This window comes from Brachionichthys hirsutus, unplaced genomic scaffold, assembly GCF_040956055.1.
Source record: "Brachionichthys hirsutus isolate HB-005 unplaced genomic scaffold, CSIRO-AGI_Bhir_v1 contig_405, whole genome shotgun sequence".
NCBI classification, from domain to species: domain Eukaryota; kingdom Metazoa; phylum Chordata; class Actinopteri; order Lophiiformes; family Brachionichthyidae; genus Brachionichthys; species Brachionichthys hirsutus.
Window position 1 is genome coordinate 105354 of NW_027180402.1, and position 6979 is coordinate 112332.

A 6979-nucleotide genomic window follows, 5' to 3' on the forward strand; every position below is an offset into this window, starting at 1 on the left:
AACTGAAAGATCAGCAGAGCCTTTTAAACAATGCACTCCTCTTTTAAAGACTGTTTTAAGGATATTTGACACAGTTTTAACTTGTATAAGATCATCTTTTCACAAACACTTTTATCTGTATAACCTCTTTTAAGGCAGAATTTTAATGTCTTAGATGTGTTTTTACAGAATTGTGTTCACATACTATATGAAAAGAATTATATGAATGTATATATGAGTATTAAGTGTCAATAAAACTTTTCGAAAGAAAAAAAATCTGTTCTTATCAATTTAATATCTGATACGTCCCCTACCCGGGGACCATATATTAAATTGATTTTTGGAGCAGGGAGATGGAATAGGGGCTTGCTCCGTCCACTCCACGCATCGACCTGGTATTGCAGTACCTCCAGGACCGGTGCACCCCCCCTTTGATGTTCAGAAATACAACCATAGAAGCTGCAGCGAGCTCCGCCTGGTCCGTGTTCTCCCACGCAGCGTGACGTCACGACCCAGGAGACAACACGTTCAGTGCCGACGTGGACGTGGACACTTACTGACATGGATTAAAAAGTCAGTCAGGAAAACTCTAATGACGTCATCCGTGTTACGTGGTGGCGCCATCTTGTGTTAGAATCGGATATTACATCATGTGATTGATCTGCTGGAATCGATAAAATCAGGTGTGGCCCAGGGGTCACACCTGAGAGACGCTACCCAATACGCAGTCACAGGCCTCCCAAAAGACTGTCCCTCTGAGCAGACCTGGTTCCCGCGGGGGACGGCCCTGCCTCTGAGGAGTTTACTGCTGCTTTGTTTCTTGAGGTATGGTCTATCTTATTTTAATACCAGAACGTTTAAACATAAAATCTGAAACCGCAAAAAGATTACTTCACCTTTATCTCAGACACACACACACACACACACAGTAGTCGTATCATCTGGAATGGATTGTGGAGGTTTAATCCATTTTTACCTTTATGTTTTTGACAGCATTTATTTGTTTGTCTGTCTGTTTGTTCTCATTAAATATTGAGAATGATCCGGATGCCGGAAATCTGGATTTTCCCCATTTACTTACAGGAGGCATTTAAAAATAAAAAATAAAAAAGGACTATCTGGTGAGTCGTTGCCTCACTGATTAGGCATGATCTCACATTTCCGTGACTGAAAAGAGTGGGGGGCGGGGAAATGATCAACCCTGTAACAATGTAATAATTATAATACGTATGAGGAATAATTGTGTGTGTGTGTGTGTGTGTGTGTGTGTTTTGCACATCGATATGAGGTGGTATCCTAGCAACAAAAATATCAAAGCCTCAAAGGCAGCTGTGCCATAAAAGGAATTGGGTTCTTCCTTTGATGTCTTTATGCCAGACATCAAAGGAATGGGTCAAGCTTAAAATATATTTAAAGCTTGACCCAGGTTCAGGTCCAGACACTGGTAACAGTGAAATTAACATCCAGAAGAAGACACACCTTCAACGCAACTTGAACAGTCCCATTAAAATGAACCAAATGACGGACAGAATCAACACCGAAGTTGAGAAGGAGGATCTGCTTCGCTTCCTCCGCATGCAAGTGCAGGAAACGATGCACACAATGGCGGTGGCTGAGAAGCGTCTCAGACAGAAGCTGAAGGATGACTCCGTGAGCCTCTCCCAGAGCAAACATGCGGGGAGGTTCAACGTCCAGCTCAATGGCAAGCTGCTGATGGTTTTCCTTGTCAAGCTTCAGGCAAAGAAAGATGGCCACTCCTGGAGTGCCGAGAAGGAGCTCCTGAAGGAGAATATGCGCCATGTCGAAAGAGAGCTGCATGAAGCCAAGCAAGAAAGCATAATATGTCCAGTCGAGTATCTGGACTTGAATGCTGTCACCTTCTGCGATGTGAGGTCGGAAAAAGGCCTTCAGAGACAAGTGAAGAAGATGCAAGCAGAGATTAAGCGTCTGGAGCAGGAGCAGGAGGAACACAACAGGGCTGCACTCCACAGTCAGAGCATCTCCATTCAGATGAGAGACGCGCAGTGGCAGGCGCTTATGGAGAGAATGCAGGCTGAACATGAAGCCCAGCTTCAGGTGGGGCACACAGAGATTCTTCAGCTCCAAGATGATCTGAAGGAGTGTCGTCATCGGAATCTCCAACTCCAAGAGGAGAACGCCTCCCTGCTACAGGTAATTGAGTAATTAAATATTGGTTTTATTTTTATCTGTATTGTGAAATTTGTGTTGTTAAATGTCGATGATTTATGTACCAAGGACTTTCAACGGAAAGACCGCAAGGGCTTTTTAGAAATGCTCCTCTTAGACAGGATGTTTGACTTTATTTGTACTGTAAAACCTGCTACTGTGTGACTGTACTTGTACTCTAACATTCTATCTAATAAATATATTCATCATTCTTCACAGGAGGTGGCGACGTATGCTAAGACCATGGTGGAACAGACTCTGGAAAACAACAGCACTAAGAGGGCTTTGAAGGACCTGGAACGTCGCTGGGATGAGCAGGAGAAGAAGTCGTCTCCTCCTCCTCAAGAGACTAACCTTCAGTTGGGGAAAGAAGAGGAGCAACCGGAGAAAGACATGGCCTCCACATCGCAGCAAAATGACAAAGAGAGAACCTCAGGCTTGAATGAGGCTCCCCTTCTGGCAGAGAATGAGGAAGACTCTTTGAAGGAGGAGCAAGAAGAGGAAGACTCTTTGACGGAGGAGCAGGAAGAGGAAGACTCTTTGAAGGAGGAGCAGGAAGAGGAAGACAACACCAACGCCATGAGGACCTTGGAAGATCTTCAGAGGCCAATACCTGAAGAGAAGCCACAGAAGAAGAAAAAGAAGTGGTTCAGGAGAACGCTGGCCAGATTGTCCATCTTCAAAAAGCGTGCTCCAAAGTGAACTTTGCTGAAATGTGTACACATCAGGGGGGGCAGAAACAGAGAAGGAGATCCTGCCCCAAGTGGAGGAGTTCAAGTACCCGGGATCTTGTTCGCGAGTGAGGGAAGGATTGAGCGGGGATCGACAGACGGATCGGTGCAGCGTCTGCAGTGATGCGGACTCTGCACAGATCCGTCATGGTGAAGAGAGAGCTGAGCCGAAAGGCGGAAGCTCTCAATTTACCGGTCGATCTTCGTTCTCCGACCCTCACCTATGGTCACGAGCTTTGGGTAGTGACCGAAAGAACAAGATCGCGGGTACAAGCGGCTGAAATGAGCTTCTTCCGTAGGGTGGCTGGGCTCTCCCTTAGAGATAGGGTGAGAAGCTCAGTCATCCGGGAGGAGCTCGGAGTAGAGCCGCTGCTCCTCCACTTTGAGGGCAGGGTCATTCTCCAAAACGGGTGCCATTTCCAAATTTTCATGCACAACCCACAACGTGAAGGACGTGTTAATCCAACAACAAAACATATTTTCCCACCTCAGGAATAAACTCTTTATTAATAATATCCATTTGATTTACACCTTGTAGCCATTTTTGTACCGCTCCGTCACGGACAATATGTACACTATTTGAGTGGTGGTACATGAAAAAAATAAATAAAATCTAATGTTTTACTGCTCGTAAAATGTCCTTTTTCGGAAACCATCAATATTTAATCAGTTTTTTTCATTTTTATGATCATTATCTGTGAAATATGAATTTCACATGTCAACAGTGCCATTGTTTTTACAAAAAAAATATAGATTGACTTAAAAATTAGAAATAAAACATACTCCCTTCATTAGTCCACAAAACGAGAACGTTATTCAACATTAATTTCTGAACCATTTCAGTCTATTTCCATTTTTTTTTAACAAGATGACTCTGTGATTTGGTCAAAATAGCAAACCAATGCTGCAGGACAGCGTCCGTCATTTCTGTATCAAACGGCTCTGTAAGAAACGCTCTAAACCCTGAAGCAAGAGTCGTTCATATCGAGCACGCTTGCATGCACGCTACCATGCCCATTTTTGCCGGAACATTACCACCAAAATTAAACTCGATGCAGGGAAAATGCAGCAGAGCGTGGACGGGCAGAACACAGACACGGGGACGCACACACATCTAGTGCACATTTGCCCGCTGTGCCGTCACAGCGAGCGTAATTTCTTCCAGACGCATTTCAGGAGCTGATTACAGACCTACACAAACTACGAAGGATTGGCTTGATGGTTTATTTCGCTGTTTTGGGTTGATAAGGACCCAAAATCACAATAATAGTGTAGAAAGAAGGGGAAAGTGAGTTTTTCCATAATATTGGACCTTTAAGATTTTAATTATGTGTTGAAACTACATTATTACATAATTTGGACAGTTTTCTGAGTGAGTTGAAGAACCACCCCGTCACAATAAATTATGTGACAGGCTGGTAAAATTCATCCTAAAATGGCCTTTTTTCTCCATGTGATCAATTTCCTGACCTATAAGTGAGTATACTTTCAATTGATAATTTCATTTTCTTTACATTAATAGTGGACATTTTTTAATACAAATCTGTTTTCCCTCTCAATATTGCGTGAAGGGGTGGTTAGATTGAGCTTGACGGACCTCATCCAACATGACAAAACAACAAAAAAGGAATGGAAAGGAATGTCAGAACTTGCTTTCTTTGCTCCTGGATGCTAGAGGTTCAAATGATGTCACTTAATCTTTGTGATGTCACTTAAAGCAACAGTCAGTTATTTATAGACAAAAATAGTCAGTGTGAGGGGGGGAAGCACACAAATAATGTAATTTCTACCAAAAATAATGTTTTTATTTTTAATAAATATATTTTATGGAATCAGTGGTACATTTACACGTGCATATAAAATTTAAATTGAATCCCTGACTTCACCTTACAACTAAAGAGACTGCTATTACATGTGTAAGGAAGAAAGTATTCACCTGTCCTGTAAACTTCAACTTGTGTAAACTTCATACATGAAACATACAATATTGACAAAGTTTGTTGTCATGAAAGTGTTTCCTTAGCTTGAAGGTTTATTTTTCTTGAGGGACTTAATTCTGTGTCTTTTCTTCTGCTCCCCGCTGAATATTCATCCCAGTTTCTCACCGTCTCATTATCCCTGTTTATATAGTTTGTGTATGTACTTCTTTTGTCAGTTCAAAAAGCGTGTCCTTCCTGTGCTTCCTTGTGTTTGCTCCTGTGTTTCAGGCTGGCTTCCCCTGCTCCTCCTCAGCGTCTGCGGAATCCCTGTGAATTTTGTTGTTGGTATTTAAAGTCAAAAGTTGAGTAAGGTCATGTTTTTTTTCTCCCCTGTGAGTGTCCTTTAGGGGCCAAAATCAAAAATTAAAGTGTAATGTTTCTTAGCGGGCCTTTGAAGACTAACAGGTTTAAAATGTGTCCTCTACAGGTGCACACATTCTCTATCGGGTTTCCAGACACTCAGATGTGTCACATTAAGATAAACCACAACAAATTATAACTCTGAGTTGAAAATAAAAACAACTCCTGCCAGAAAGACTTCCCTGATCTTTCCCACAGAACACACCATGAATGCAAAATGACCTTGTGTCAAGTGCTGGAGGCATGTTAAATCTTTTTTTGTTTTGGGGGGATTTGTTGAGGTACAGTGCATGGAATTTGCTCATATGGGTTAAAGCTGTCCTGCCTTTTATTATCATCAGTGACAGACCTATTAGAAATCTCCCCTTCAGCGCCGTCATCCTGGCCCTCCCTTCAGCCTCACTTTCCTTTAAGCGTAGATCTACATGTTATCAGCTTACTTTCTGGGCCGAGGCAAAAAGCCCCAGAACTCCCTCTTGACAGGCCCTCTTGACCCCCCCCCTCACTCCTCCCACCCACCCCTTTTTTTTTTTTTTTTTTGGCTCCATTGTTGGTGTCAGTTTTTATTATTTTAATTATCAATGTAAGTGTGTATGGGTATGTGTACATTGTATGTGTATTTGTACATGCTGTACTTCAATGTTTTATGTGTTCATAAGAAAATAATAATAATAAAAAAAAAATCGGCAACACTATAAAGGAGGATCGACAGGGTGTAGCTGGTGTGCTTGTTTTCATCGTGCTGCAGCCGATGCTCACTCATTGAATCTTGTTTCAATGTTGCATGTCATGACACTGATGCTTTCCATTTCCATATTTAATTTCAGTTTGCACGGAAAACAAACACAAATAATACTACCATGTCTGGGTTCACAACATTATCCGGACGCACACAAAGACAGCCGGCAAGCTTCTGCATCACACAGCTGTCCCCCCACCCCTACATGTGTTTGTGTATCTGATGTGAGATTTGCTCATTTAATTCGCACCGTTCACGTCTACTTGTGTCTCATTTCTGCTTTCCTACGACTTTGTAAATAACTGCACCACACACGTGAACTGAGTCACGCAGACAACGTTAAATGACACGCAAAGAACAAAAAAATCTCAATAACACTGAAACAAAGAGATGACGCAATCAGTTTATGCAACACACTCTGAATGAACTGTAATGCTGTAATTTGCAATAGGAATTAGCCTCCCATCTCTTATTGTCCTTTAGCAACAAATCCCCCTCTTTCATGCTATAAACAACACACACACACACACACACAGAGATAGACCTGCTCCGTTATGTAATGTTAACTGACCATATTTATAAGTATATAATTGCATTTTTCAGTTGTTCCAGGTATTTTAACAAGAGTAGTCGACACAAAGTGGAATGAATGAGTGTGCCAGCCCAACCTGTGGCCAAAGGAGCCATTAAACTATAGAGAACCACCTGCAGTCTATTGATCAAAGCAGCCATGCTTACTGAGATGCTAACTTTATACGCCTGACAAGACAAATGAACAATGGGTTAATTGCCCCGGTTTAGGATAAGAGGAAATAGCTCCAGCCCTGTGGGTACAGTGGCCCAATGAGCTCACCCCAGTACCAGTCCTGCCTGCGTGGGTGGGTACAGAGAAATAACCCAGAACCCCCAAAGAGCAATGATAAGACCAAGAAGATCAGCCGCAAACCACTAGCTGCCAAGAACAAATAGAGAGTACAAAGGCCGGAGAACTTGCTAAGCAGCTG

General features: G+C 42.5%; 1 pseudogene; it reads left to right on the plus strand.

The window, feature by feature from the left end:
• Positions 1 to 232: 232 nt before the first annotated feature.
• Positions 233 to 408, plus strand: LOC137914686 (U2 spliceosomal RNA; annotated as a pseudogene).
• Positions 409 to 6979: the final 6571 nt, after the last annotated feature.